The sequence below is a fragment of the Carcharodon carcharias genome, chromosome 3 (genome assembly GCF_017639515.1).
Source record: "Carcharodon carcharias isolate sCarCar2 chromosome 3, sCarCar2.pri, whole genome shotgun sequence".
In the NCBI taxonomy this organism is placed as follows: domain Eukaryota; kingdom Metazoa; phylum Chordata; class Chondrichthyes; order Lamniformes; family Lamnidae; genus Carcharodon; species Carcharodon carcharias.
Window position 1 is genome coordinate 73,902,788 of NC_054469.1, and position 14,688 is coordinate 73,917,475.

Sequence of the window (14,688 nt, forward strand, 5' to 3'; positions counted from 1 at the left end):
TTTAAATTAATTAATGTAGACTGGTTGTGGTGTAACCCTGTGTGTATGGAATCTGCCTCATAGTGGTAACATGGAACATCAAGGTATAAGAAGAACTCAGACTGAAGATATGTAAAGAACTGTACTGAACTGCACTGTGGGCTCAAAGCACAAAGCATCATGGTTAATTAGTCAAGTGAAAGCCTTGCTAGAATCAGCAAGTTCTGTAAAATGACTTAAACTGTAAGAGGGCTTGTACCAGGGAAGATAAGCAGACTGAGCTTCATTAAGGGGCAGTAAATGTGCAGCCTTCTCCAGCTCTGGAGATTTTTTATGGTGCTGGAGGTAACAAAGCAGAGTCAAGCTGACTATGGTACCTCAAGTGTGACCTTCAAAGGGGGCCTGGCCAGGGTACATCCAGAGAAGGCATTGAGATGGACAATGATGTAAGTGAAAACCAATTAAATGGACTAAAAGCAGGCTTTACCTGATATGGCACAGGGCCATAGCAAAGATAGGTATAAAGAAAGAGTCCACAGAACATCTGAGCTGCAGTGGTTAGAGTGATTTGGTCAGTTGCTCAGAAGACATGCATGGAGGATTCGTCATCGGATTGATCACCAGGATGGACTCCAGCTCGCAGGAAAGCTACGCAACCGGTCTTATCGAGAGTATATACAATTGCTTAGTGGTTCAATAAAGGTGTATCATCTTTGGTGAAATTTCATCCAAATTGTTGTGTGCTATTGATATCTAAGACAAGGACCTTTAGACCAGGGAGGGTCTTACAGAGCTAATCATGGCAGCTTTCAGGATACCTTGCACAGAAATACATCATAATGAGCTGAACATTAAGGGAAAGGAATCCCTTCTGATTGATAAATACTCCAGGCTGATCTGAGGGCACCTGGATTGCCACATATGTGCAATCAATGACTCTGTGGTGGGAATCTAGTTACTGTGGCAAATGTGACAGCCAACGGTGTCTGACTGGCCTCATCATTGTCAAAGTAAATGTAAATGACAGCCTTGGCAAACATGGCCTTGGTCACCTGGGAGATGCATTTGTGGACAACAGATTTTGAAATCCTGCATATTATGACACAGCCATTGGGAAAGGCTGAGTTGCTCAAATCCCAAAGGGAAACTTGAAACAACTGTCATAATCCATTTTTGCAATTTGTATATTTCGAGATGCAGATTTTGAATTCAGTAGTAATAAGAGTCTCAAGAGGCTTTTTAAAATAAAACTAAATTAAACATTTAATACAAGAAAAACTGTAAGCACATACATATGTGTACAAAATTACTACTATAGTAGATATAAAAATCCCCTAATTAATCTGATTCTCAGTTACACTCCCCCCCCCCCCCCCCCCCCCACCACCGCCCCCTTAGTTAAGGCAACAGTAAAACTCATAGATTTAAAGAGGCACCTGGCAGAGCACACCCTGGACAGTCAAATTCAAAATGAGTTTCTTTCATCTCTGGGTGCTTGCAGACAGATTTGAAGTTTACAGGCTGGAGGCTGGAGGCTTCTCACACTTGATGGATCTTAAAATGTCTCTGCCTTACACACAATCTCCTTTCTTGTTTATACATATCTTTCTCTTTGAATATATTTTCCATTGTATTACTAGGTTTTGAATTTTACCTCTTCTAACAATAACATTCTTTGATTCCACCAATTTTATTAGTAAGCTGAAAAAAATAAATACATTGCTTGGTGTCTTCTAGCTTGGTGCAGGATTTCACCCACAGTTTTGAATGGTTTAATCAACAAAAACTTCCCCAAGTTTACCTAACTAGCATTTCAAACCTACTTCTTTCTATACATCAAAGCCTCTAGACAAGCTGGCTTTAATCCAATTTAGACACACACATAGACACAGACACCACTAAACTCCATTTAAAATATAATTTCCAATAACATTATAGGCATTAATCTCTTCATGACATTGCAGATGTCGCCAGATCCCTGGAAGCAGCTGGAGGCGTAGAAATTCAGAAATGTGGTGACCTTGACATTCACTGACAATGCATGCCCACTCTTTGAAGGACGTTTTGTTCCAAAAGGCTGCAGATATCAGCAACAATCTGTTGTGAAAGTCTGAGCCTTCTGAGGTATTGTTGATCTGTCATGTTGAGGAAGTTGAACCTGTGTCTGCATATCCTGTGCTGGAGGGCATTGCTTCCTTCAAGCTGAAGCTCTACATCCATCCCCTTTGTCCTGTGTAGAAGGCAATGGCTGTTGCTGTACTTATTGACCCTTTTCCTGCTGTTAGCTGTTGTTACTCCTGCTGTTGGTGTTGATGTGGCCTGCTGCTCCTCCTCAGAGAACCAGGCTACTGCCGCATAAGGTGTTCCGCTGCTGCCGTGACAGCTGACAGCAGAGAAGACCGGATCAAGGTGAGTGAAAGTCCCATTTGGCAAAATGATTTCCAAAATATTGGAGAACACATGTGAAGCAGTGAAATCAGGTCCTCAGAACAAATGCTGTGAGCACTACTCTTTCTGTTAGACAGTGCAGCAGCTATGTATTTTCGCTGTTTAAATGCTTTCCAGACTTCAGTTTCATTGATCAATGACTCTTCATTGTGCTCTTGCCTTACTGACCCTGGCGAGTTCTACATGGGATGGGAAACCCATGCATTGGCTGTTAAGGCCATAATCCTGAATTAAAGCCACAATTAATTGCTTGCTTGCATACTTACATTACAGATCCGGCAATTTCACAGGAATCTTCTGTTCACCTGAGAATGTGCTCCGGTAAAACACAGAAGTGGACATGATCATATCCACTTCCTGACCTACCAGCCTTTTTCAGTCATTTAACCCCTCCACTCACACCCAAATCCATCACCCATCTTGACAATTAAAATTCTGCCCTGAGCCTCACAAACACACAACTCTGCCATTGTTATCAAGTTTTGTCCTCTATGAATTGATTTCAAGATTCTTTAAATTGCTTCCACAAACTAATTTTAACTTATACAAGTTACCTTCTCCATTCATTTGTCACTGGTCACAATCTCTGCTCTTCTGACTCTGGTTACTGTTTGTGCGCTGGTTGAAAGTCAATATTTCAGTTGATATAATTGATCTCTGATTCTCATTTAAACATTTTCCCATGCTGCCTCTCTTCATGCCTTCAAAAGATTACAAAAAATTCACCCCTTTTCATGGTGAATGAAATAATAGTGGAGGAGAAGCAGAAAGCAATTGTTTTAAATGTTTGCAGGAGTAAGACATACAACCTCGTCTGTAGCCTGAAGGGCCTGACCATGTCCAATTCTAAATCTTTTAAGGAAGTGGTAGACCTCGTGAAGACACATTTTCGGCCAAACTCATGGGTAATTATGCAGAAATTTAAGTTCAACTCCAGGGTAAGGACACCAGGTGAGTCAATCGCAACTTATATCACAAAGTTAAAAAATTTGACTGAGCACCACCACTTCGTTTGTGGCGTACACGACGATGCCATTCAGCGCCATTTACTTGCAGAATTTAATATTGATCTGAAGCGTGCCATGGATATAGTACTAGCAATGGAGACTGCTGAGAGGGACTCGCAGGCTTTACAGAGTGTGCAACATGGCTCTATTCTTCAGTTGGGATTGGAAATCTGCTGCCTGGCGTGGCGCAAAAACCAGAGAGGCAGCCGCAAAGCGGGAGACAGTCTCTAGTGCTCAAAAAATGAAAAGGCATACAGGAAGCATCTCATCAACAATTCTGAAATTCAGAAATTGTTACTGATGTGGGGGTAACCATGTACCGAAAAGCTGCAGATTTGAGGCAGAATGCCACTACTGTCACAAAAAAGGGGATGTAATAAAGTAATGCAGGATGAAACCAAGACAGCAAATCAGACAGCAGACTAAGATGATTGAAGTGCACAATATAACTGAACCAGAAGCTGCTGATCCTGATATCTATATCAAGGCAGTAAAAACTGAACCAATAACTGTCACCCTTCAAGTGAATGGAAAGCCTCTAATCATGGGGATAGACATGGGAGCCTCAACCACAGTGGAGTGAGAGCACATATTTAAATACCTCATTGTCGGTACCCAGCCACTGAATCTGGAGCAAACCACGGCTCAGCTGAAGATGTACACTGGAGAGGCAATACAGGTAAAAGGCATCACCACTGTACCTGTGTACTAAGGACAACAGACAGCCCAGCTTCCAGTGATCATTGTAATGGGTGAAGGACCTGGTCCTCTGGGCTGTGATTGGTTACAAAAAATTAAGCTCAACTGGTCATAAATTTTCAAGTTAGAACAGGAGGAATTCCTGACCTGTTAAAGAAGTACAACAGCATATTTTGTGATGAATTGGGAAAGGTAAAAGGCCTACAAGCAAAAATATATGTGGACCCAGAGACAACACCTGGTTCTTTAAGGCCAGACCTGTGCCTTATGCCCGAAAGGAGAAGGTGGATGCAGAATTGTGCCTCTTAGAGAAGCTAGGCATCATCCAGCCAGTCTAATTTTCAGAATGGGCAGCGCCCATAGTCCCTGTGATGAAACTAGATCAAACTATTCGCATTTGCGGAGACTACAAATTAACTGTGAACAAGGCTGCTAAATTAGATAAATATCCTATCCCAAGGATTGAAGATATGTATGCTAAGCTAGCTGGAGGAAAATCCTACACCAAACTGGACATGAGCCATGCATACCAACAGCTAGAGCTGGACAGCACATCTAGAGGGTATGTAATAATCAACACGCACAAGGGCCTGTACCAATATACTTGCCCATGCTTTGGTGTATCAGCTGCCTGTGTAATCTTCCAAAGGACCATGGAAAGCCTATTGCAAGGACTTCCCTGAGTAATGTACCTGGATGACGTCCTGATCACAGGATCAACGGAAGTCAAACATTTGGCCAACCTAGAAGAGGTTTTAAGGAGATTTATGGAAGCTGGTGTACGATTGAAGAAAGAGAAATATACTTTCCAAGCAACTGAAGACAGTTATTTGGGTCAACAAGTGGATGCCCAGGGGTTGCATCAAGTGGAGGAGAAAATAAGGACAATCAAGGAGGCCCCCCTCTCCTACCAGTCACTGAACTCATGTCTTTTTTGGGCATGATAAATTATTTGTCGCTTCTTGCCAAACTTGTCAACTGTGTTCGCCCCTTTACACTTATTATTGAAAAAGAACCATCGATGGTCATGGAAGGCACAACAAGTAGAAGCCTTCTTAAAAGTCAAAAAGCTATTACACTCATCTTGTCTACTAGTACATTATGACCCACAAAACCTGTGATGCATCTCCTTGTGGTGTGGTGTCACACAAGATGAATGATGGCTTTGAAAGGCCAATAGGCTAACACTGCAGCTGAGAAGGGTTTATCCGTAATATTTGGAGTGAAGAAATTCCATCAATATCTGCATGATCGACATTTCACCATAATGTCAGATCACAAGCCATTAATGGGTTTATTTAGTGAAGATAAAGCAATTCCGCTGATAGCCTCTGCCAGAATTCAATGGTGGGCTTTGATTTTGTCAGCATATGAGTACTCTTTTATGCAACATCCGGGTTTGCATATTACAAATCCAAACACCCTCAATCATCTTCTGTTGACAGATAGCATTGTACAATTGTACATGCTCCAGTACCACAAGACGTTGTACTTGTATTGAATTTCCTGGACTCCTTGCCGGCCTGTGTGAAGCATATAAAGAATTGGACAAACCCAGGATCCAATTTTATCAAAAGTCCAAGACCAAGTACTGCAAGGATGGTCGAATGTGCCAGTCTCTGAAGAGATAAGGCTGTTCTATGCCCGTAAAACTGAGTTAAGTTGTCAAGGTGGAATCTTGTTGTGGGGGTCAAGAGTCGTTGTCCCTTCGTTGGGAAGAGAACAGAGCTTCATAATGCATATCCAGGCATTCAGAGATGAAGATGCTTGAGCGAAGCTATGTCTGGTGGCTAGGTATAGACAGTGATATAGAAAAAAATGGTTAAACACTGTCTCCAGTGTCAGCAACAACCGAAGTTGTCCATTTCAGCTCCATTGCATCTGTGGGATTGGCATGGTTGGCCCTGGATTAGACTGCATACAAACTATGTAGGTCCATTTTTAGGTACCATGTTTTTATTGATCATTGATGCACATTCTAAGTGGACGGATGTGTATGAAGTTAGATCACTGACATTGTGTGCAACTATTGAAAAGCTGCGCCAATATTTTAGTATACATGGTTGTTATGGATAGCAGTACTGCACTCTACTACAGAGATTTATGAGTTTAAATGGAATTAAACATATTAAAACAGCACCCTATCATCCCTCATCTGATGGGTTAGCAGAAAAAGCAGTGCAAAATTTCAAATCAGGAATGAAGAATTTGTCCGGAGGAATGTTAGAAAATCGAATCTTAGGTTTTCCTCTCAATTATCGTATGAATCCTCATGCAACTATGGGTTCAACACCATCTGAATTAGTGATGAAACGCTGCCTTTGTACAAGGTTAAGTCGGTGTTTTAAATCTTAGAGGGGAAGGCAGAGAAGAACCATAGTCGCAAAGTGAATCATGATATTCATAGCAAAGCTCAAAAATTTACTGTGGAAGAGGCAGTTTTCATGTGAAATATTGGAAATGGTCCTAGTCGTGTTCCTGGTATCTGTGAGACTGGACCCTTGACATTCCAAGTGGAAGTGGAAGACCAGATTGTTCGAAAACATGTGGAGTAGAGAGACATTCCAACAACCAATTATTCCATCTGTAATTGATTTTGAACCATCAATCCTTGAGGTGCCAGATCAACCTAGAGTAGATATACTAGATGTCTCTGTTGAATTAAATAATTCTGAACTGCCATTGTCTAAGGATGTCCCTGATGCTACAGTTCCTAAACATGTCAATCCAGTGGGAGAATCTCAAGTTATAGAGCTATGTCCCTTTAACCAAATTAGAAAACCAGCTCAGAGGCTTAATCTATAATCACATGACCTGTACATATATATGTATTATGTTGTGGATTGAGGTATTCTTGTAATAAGAAGTGTAAAAAAAAAAATTAAAGGGAGAGGAATTTAGTGATTGTGGATAAAACCTTTCCTACTGTTTTAGGGGTCACATGATTGTACTGACGAATCAGTCCTAAGAGCGGGTAATCTTAGGCATGGAGCTATTCTAGTTGTAGACCTGATTCAAGCATGTGGCTTCTTTAAGAGCTCTGTAAATAAAGTTATCTGTTTCAAGTAAGAAACCTGTCCGGTCCGCCAAGTTTATTGGTTCCTCCTTGAAACCAACTTCTTTAATTAAAAAGGTAGATTTCTAATTACACCATGAGGAAAAGGGAACCAGGTTTAGAAATGTAAATATGTGGAAGTGAATGGTGTCTGTCTCCCACCATCTGAACCATAGAAGCAGTCAATGTAAAAACACTGAAATTAACCCTGGAAAATTTAAGGATTACAGTGGGAAATCCCAGTTGCAAGCAGTAAAGGAAAAATAAAACAACTTTTCTTGTGAGGTCAGATATATTTTAAATGGATGTTAGGTGAGATGAAGGTACTATATATGGAGCAGCTGCATCTCACATTTGGATCAATTCAAGAATTTCACAATCACAATATAGAGGAACGAATTTGCAAGGAAATTACAGAAAGGTGTAAACACCATAGAGTAGCTATATTGGGGGACTTTAGTTATCCGTATATAGACTGGGATAGTGGTAGTGTAAGAGGCAGTGAGGGACAAACATTCCTGGGTTGTGTTCAGGAGAATTTCCTACAGCAGTATGTGTCCAGCCCAACAAGAAAGGAAGCACGGCTAGACCTGGTTCTTGGGAATGAGGTGGACCAAGTAGATCAAGTGACAGTAGAGAACATTTAGGAGACAGTGATCATTGTATCATAAGATCTAGTTGGAAAAGGATATTGGTCAATCCAGAGTAAGAGTAATCAACTGGCACAGAGCAGACTTCAATGGGGCAAGAACGGAACTGGGCCGGATAGACTGGAACCAAAGGTTGCAGGGAAAAACAGTATCTGAATAATGGAGGAGATGATTTGGACACAGTCAAGGTATGTTCCCTCAAAACAGAAGGGTAGGACAAACAAATCCAGAGCTCCCTGGATGACAAAGGAGATAGAAATTAAGTTAAAGAAGAAAAAGTGTGCTTACAGCAGGTGTCAGGTAGCAAATTCAATTGAGAACCAAGCTGAATACAAAAGATTCAGAAGGGATGTGAAAAAGCAAATGCAAGAAGCAAAGAGGGATTATGAAAAAGACTGGCAGCTAACATAAAAGGAAATCCCAAAGTATTCTATAGCGGATCATTAGTAAAAGGATGGAAAAGGAGGAGTAGGACCGATCTGGGACCAAAAAGGGGATTTACACATAGAGTCAAGAGGCATGACTGAGGTGTTAAATGTATACTTTGCACCTGTTTTTACCTACAAGGTAGATGCTGCCCAGGCCATGGTGAAAAAGAAAGAAACTCAGTCACTAGAAGGATTCAAAATTGATAAGGAGGAGGCATTGGATAGGCTGTCAGTACTTAAAGTTAATAAGGCGCAGGGACTGGATGAGATGCATCCAAGAATATTGAAGGAAATAAGAGTGGAAATTGCAGAGGCACTGGCAATAATCTTTCAAAGTTTCCTGGATTCAGGAGAGGTGCCAGAGGACTGGCGAAGTGCAAACATTATGCCCTTGTTCAAAAAAGGTTGTAAAGATCTGTCCTGCAATTACAGACCAGTCAGTTTAACTTTGGTGGTGGGGAAACATCTAGAAACAATTATTTGGGATAGAATTAATAGTCACATGGAAAAATTTGGATTGATTTGGAAGAGTCAGCATGGATTTGTTAAAGGAAAATCCCATCTAATTAATCCGCTGGAGTTTTTTGAAGAGGTAACAGAGGTAGTTGATGAGGGCAAGGCCATTGATGTGGTGTATTTGGACTTACATTGCCACACAACAGACTTGTGAGGAAAGTTATCAGTCAGGGAATAAAAGGGACAATAGCAACGTGAATACAAAATCGGCTGAGCAATAGGAAACAGAGAGTAATGGTTAATAGATATTTTTCAAGCAGGAAGAAGGTTTGTAGTGAAGTTCCCCAGGGGTCGGTATTGGGACCCTTGCTCTTCCTGATATATATAAATGATCTCGATCTTGGTGTGCAGGGGACAATTTCAAAGCTTGCAGATGACACCAAACTTGGGAGAATTGTAAACTGTGAGGAGGACAGTGTAGAACTTCAAGAGGACATTGACACATTGGTGGAGTGGGCAAATGAGGTTCAATGGGGAGAAGTGTGAGATGATACACTTCGGCACAATGAACATGGAGTGACAATATAAAATAAAGGATACTACTCTAAAGGGTGTGCAGGAGCAGAGACACCTGGGTGTATATGTACATAAGTCATTAAAGGTGTCAGGACAGGTAGAGAGAGCTGTTTCTAAAGCATACAGTATTCGAGGCTTCATTATTAGGGCATAGAGCACAAGAGCAGGGAGGTTATGATGAACTTATATAAGACACTGGTTAGACGTCAGCTGGAGTATTGTGTACAGTTCTGGATGCCACAATATAGGAAGGACATGGACGCATTGGAGAGAGAGCAGAAGAGGTTTACGAGAATGGTTCCAGGGATGAGACACTTCAGGTATGAACAAAGATTGGAGGAATTGGAGAACTGACCTGTAACTCGCAGAGGCTGAGCGTCAACTCACAGACACTTCCTCTTACCTCTCCCTGGACCATGACCCCACCACTGAACATCAAGCCATTGTTTCCAGGACTGTCACTGACCTCATCGCTGCTGGGGATCTTCCTTCCACAGCTTCCAACCTGATAGTCGCCCAACCTCGGACGGCCCGCTTCTACCTCCTACCCAAAATCCACAAACAGAACTGTCCCGGTAGACCGATCGTTTCAGCTTGCTCCTGCCCCACAGAACTCATTTCTCGTTATCTTGACTCCCTTCTCTCTCCCCTTGTCCAGTCCCTTCCCACCTACATCCGTGATTCCTCTAACACCTTACATCACATCAACAGTTTCCAGTTCCCTGGCCCCAACTGCTTCCTCTTCACCATGGACGTCCAATCCCTCTACACCTCCATCACCCACCAGGATGGTCTGAGGGCCCTTAGCTTCTTCCTCGAACAGAGGCCTGAACAATCCCCATCCACCACTATTCTCCTCCGTCTGGCTGAACTTGTTCTCACACTGAACAATTTCTCCTTCAACTCCTCTCACTTCCTCCAAATAAAAGGTGTGGCTATGGGTACCCGCATGGGCCCCAGCTATGCCTATCTCTTTATGGGGTATGTGGAACGTTCCTTGTCCCAGTCCTACTCCGGCCCCCTTCTACAACTCTTTCTCCGGTACATCGATGATTACTTCGGTGCTGCTTCGTGCTCTCGTCGGGACTTGGAAAAATTTATTAATTTTGCTTCCAATCTCCACCCCTCCATCATTTTCACGTGGTCCATCTCTGACACTTCCCTTCCCTTCCTTGACCTCTCTGTCTCAATCTCTGGTGATAGACTGTCCACCAATATCCATTACAAGCCTACTGACTCCAACAGCTACCTTGACTACAGCTCCTCACACCCCGCTTCCTGTAAGGACTCCATCCCATTCTCTCAGTTCCTTCACCTCCGTCGCATCTGTTCTGATGATGCTACCTTCAAAAACAGTTCCTCTGACATGTCCTCCTTCTTCCTTAACCGAGGTTTTCCACCCACGGTCGTTGACAGGGCCCTCAACCGTGTCTGGCCCATCTCCCGCGCATCCGCCCTCACGCCTTCTCCTTCAACTCCTCTCACTTCCTCCAAATAAAAGGTGTGGCTATGGGTACCCGCATGGGCCCCAGCTATGCCTATCTCTTTATGGGGTATGTGGAACGTTCCTTGTCCCAGTCCTACTCCGGCCCCCTTCTACAACTCTTTCTCCGGTACATCGATGATTACTTCGGTGCTGCTTCGTGCTCTCGTCGGGACTTGGAAAAATTTATTAATTTTGCTTCCAATCTCCACCCCTCCATCATTTTCACGTGGTCCATCTCTGACACTTCCCTTCCCTTCCTTGACCTCTCTGTCTCAATCTCTGGTGATAGACTGTCCACCAATATCCATTACAAGCCTACTGACTCCAACAGCTACCTTGACTACAGCTCCTCACACCCCGCTTCCTGTAAGGACTCCATCCCATTCTCTCAGTTCCTTCACCTCCGTCGCATCTGTTCTGATGATGCTACCTTCAAAAACAGTTCCTCTGACATGTCCTCCTTCTTCCTTAACCGAGGTTTTCCACCCACGGTCGTTGACAGGGCCCTCAACCGTGTCTGGCCCATCTCCCGCGCATCCGCCCTCACGCCTTCTCCTCCCTCCCAGAAACATGATAGGGTCCCCCTTGTCCTCACTTATCACCCCACCAGCCTCCGCATTCAAAGAATCATCCTTCGCCATTTCCGCCAACTCCAGCATGATGCCACTACCAAACACATATTCCCTTCAGCCCCACTGTCGGCATTCCATAGGGATCGTTCCCTCTGGGTCACCCTGGTCCACTCCTCCATCACCCCCTACTCCTCAACCCCCACCTATGGCACCACCCCATACCCATGCAAAAGATGTAACACCTGCCCCTTCACTTCCTCTCTCCTCACTGTCCAAGGGCCCAAACATTCCTTTCAAGTGAAGCAACATTTCACTTGCATTTCCCCCAACTTAGTCTACTGCATTCGTTGCTCCCAATGTGGTCTCCTCTACATTGGAGAGACCAAACGTAAACTGGGCGACCGCTTTGCAGAACACCTGTGGTCTGTCCGCACGAATGACCCAAACCTCCCTGTCGCTTGCCATTTCAACACTCCACCCTGCTCTCTTGCCCACATGTTTGTCCTTGGCTTGCTGCATTGTTCCAGTGAAGCCCAACGCAAACTGGAGGAACAACACCTCATCTTCCGACTAGGCACTTTACAGCCTTCCGGACTGAATATTGAATTCAACAACTTTAGGTCTTGACCTCCCTCCTCCATCCCCACCCCCCTTCTGTTTCTTACCCCTTCCTTTTGCTTTTTTCCAATAAATTATATAGATTTTTCTTTTTCCCTCCTATTTCCATTATTTTTAAATATTTTTAAATCTTTTATGCTCCCCCCGACCCCACTAGAGCTATACCTTGAATGCCCTACCATCCATTCTTAATTAGCACATTTGTTTAGATAATATCACCAACTTTGACACCTATGTGTTCTTTTGTTCTGCCGTCTGTGACATCTTTTGATGATCTGCTTCTATCACTGCTTTTGCCTACAACAACACCAACCCCCTCCACTTCTCTACCCCCCCACAACTACCGCCTCCCCCACCCCCACCCCCCCAAACCCCCCCCCCCCCCCACCGCCGGCACCCCCCCCCCCCCCCCCCCTCCCCCACCCCCCACCACCACCACCACCTTAAACCAGCTTATATTTCAACCCTTCCTGGGATTCACCTAGTTCTGTCGAAGGGTCATGAGGACTCGAAACGTCAACTGTTTTCTTCTCCGCCGATGCTGCCAGACCTGCTGAGTTTTTCCAGGTAATTCTGTTTTTGTTTTGGAGAAGTTGGGACTGTTTTCCTTAGAGAGGAGAAGGCTGAGAGGACTTGATAGAAGTTTTCAAAATAATGAGGGGCCTGGGCAGAGCAGATAGGGAGAAATGGCCACGTTTGTAAACGGATAGAGAACCAGAGGACAGAGTTTTAAAGTGCTTTGCAAAAGGAGCAGGTGAGAAAAAACCTTTTCACATAGTGAGTAGTTAGGGATTGGAATGCACTACCTGAAAGTGTGGTGGAGGCAGGTTCAGTTGAAGAATTCAAGAGGATATTGGATGGTTATCCGAATAGAAACAATGTGCAGGATTATGGGGAAAAGGCAGGAGATTGGTACTAAATTAGAATGCTCAGAGAGCCAATGCAGACATGATAGGCCAAATGGCCTCCTTCTACACCATAACAATTCCGTGATTCTGTAATTCACTGCCAAAAGTGAAGCTTAAATAAAGCTTTTCCTGCCTGTGTAACTCTCTTCCAGACAAGTTGATTGCCAAAATGTTTGTTCCTTTAAACTCAGTTCTCTGTTACTCATTGAACCAAGGCTCTTGGATTATATGTACAGCTCATGGCTTTCCAACACAAATTTTGCAGATTTTTTTTACCCTCAGCAATTCCCGAGATTAATTTAATCAAACATCGGTCCGTATTATGACTGCATCCAGCAGTATCTTGTTGTTAAACCACTATATGTGGAGATATATATTTAGATATAAATAGATATCTGTATAATATATAGTTTATATACAAATCACAAGAGAGTCACAGGAATCACAATGGAATAGATGAATCAACTATCCAAATTTCCATCATATCCTTTGATGCCTTTATTTCTCTAGAAGCACATTTAATTGCCTCTGGAATTCATACTATTGACTTGAATGGATTCTCCTTTGTAACTTATGCTATCCTATTACCATTTTGGGTGAAAACTTTCCTGAGAGACCTTTATATTTGCTAATCCCCTAATTTTATGCTTTTGTTCCCAGTATTTGAATCCTTTATTTTAGTGAACAATTTACCTGAATCAGTTTTGTTAATTCCCTTCAACAGCCATCACAGTATGCATTTATATAGTGCCTTTAACATTTGTCACAGGAGGCTAATTAGACACAAATGAACAGTGAAACAAAAAATGGATATTCAGAGGGGTGATTAAATATATTGTCAAAGAGATGGGTCTTAAAGGAGAAGAAGGAGATAGAGAGGCAGAGACATTTAGCGAGAGAATTTCTGAGTTTACAGCTAGCTCCCTTAAAGGAAAGCTGCCATTTGGCTGAATTTTATGTCCTACAGGCCGACGGGCACCCGACCTGATCGGGCGTAAAATCACGCGAGAAGACGTCAGACGAGCATCCTGACGTCATCATGCACTTGCGCAATATTTCGCTCAGCGGGCACACACGAAAGTCCGAGGCTCACCCGCCGACAATTAAGAGGACAGTTAAGCCATTAACAGTCAATTGTCTATGATTTTTTTGTGGCCCATCCAACCTTACAGTTGGCGGACGGGCGAATTGGTCAGGTGCACTTTGCATTTTTCATCGAACCTCATTCAAAGGTGGGATGAAATTTCCGTTATGAAATAAAATAAAAATAAATATCTGTGGGCAGCATTTTCATCAGCTACACTTTGGGTGATTGATTGGATTTTTTTTTCAGCTTTTAAACCTTTATTTGATGATTTTCAGGTCTGCAGCTCCCCAGGGCAGCTGTCTGCCTTCAGGGAGCTTTCTCACACTGCACACCAATGCCCATGTTGACGTCATTGCCTGCCCACGCCCGGATTCTTTGGAGGGGTGGCTACTAGGTGATAAGGGCTATCCACTGATAAGATAGCTAATGGTCCCGAGACCTGATGCAGAGAGAAAGTACTATGCCTGGACAAATCTAGAGGTGCATTACAGTACTCCCCCCTCCTGTGTGCCCCTGATGGTCACGGTTAGCCGTGCACGCCATAACATCGCCATCAAAAGAGAGGATGCCCTGGATGATAAGGACACGCCAGATGTGAGTAAATCCTCTGAGGACAAGGACAATGGTGAGTTGAGGGACCAGCGCGATGCTCTTGTTGATGGCCCTGACCATGGTCAAGTAGATGGCAGTGACATCAGGGATGCCTTAATACAGCAAAG

At 43.4% G+C, this 14,688-nt stretch overlaps 1 long non-coding RNA gene across 1 annotated transcript in view; it reads left to right on the forward strand.

Annotated features, from left to right (window-relative positions):
* The first annotated feature begins 2,293 nt into the window (after window positions 1-2,293).
* The window catches only part of LOC121275909, a 30,664-nt gene continuing 18,269 nt past the window's right edge, over window positions 2,294-14,688 (forward strand). The window contains exon 1 of the long non-coding RNA XR_005942593.1: window positions 2,294-2,388. This is a non-coding gene — a long non-coding RNA (uncharacterized LOC121275909). The remainder of the gene's footprint in view (window positions 2,389-14,688) is intronic.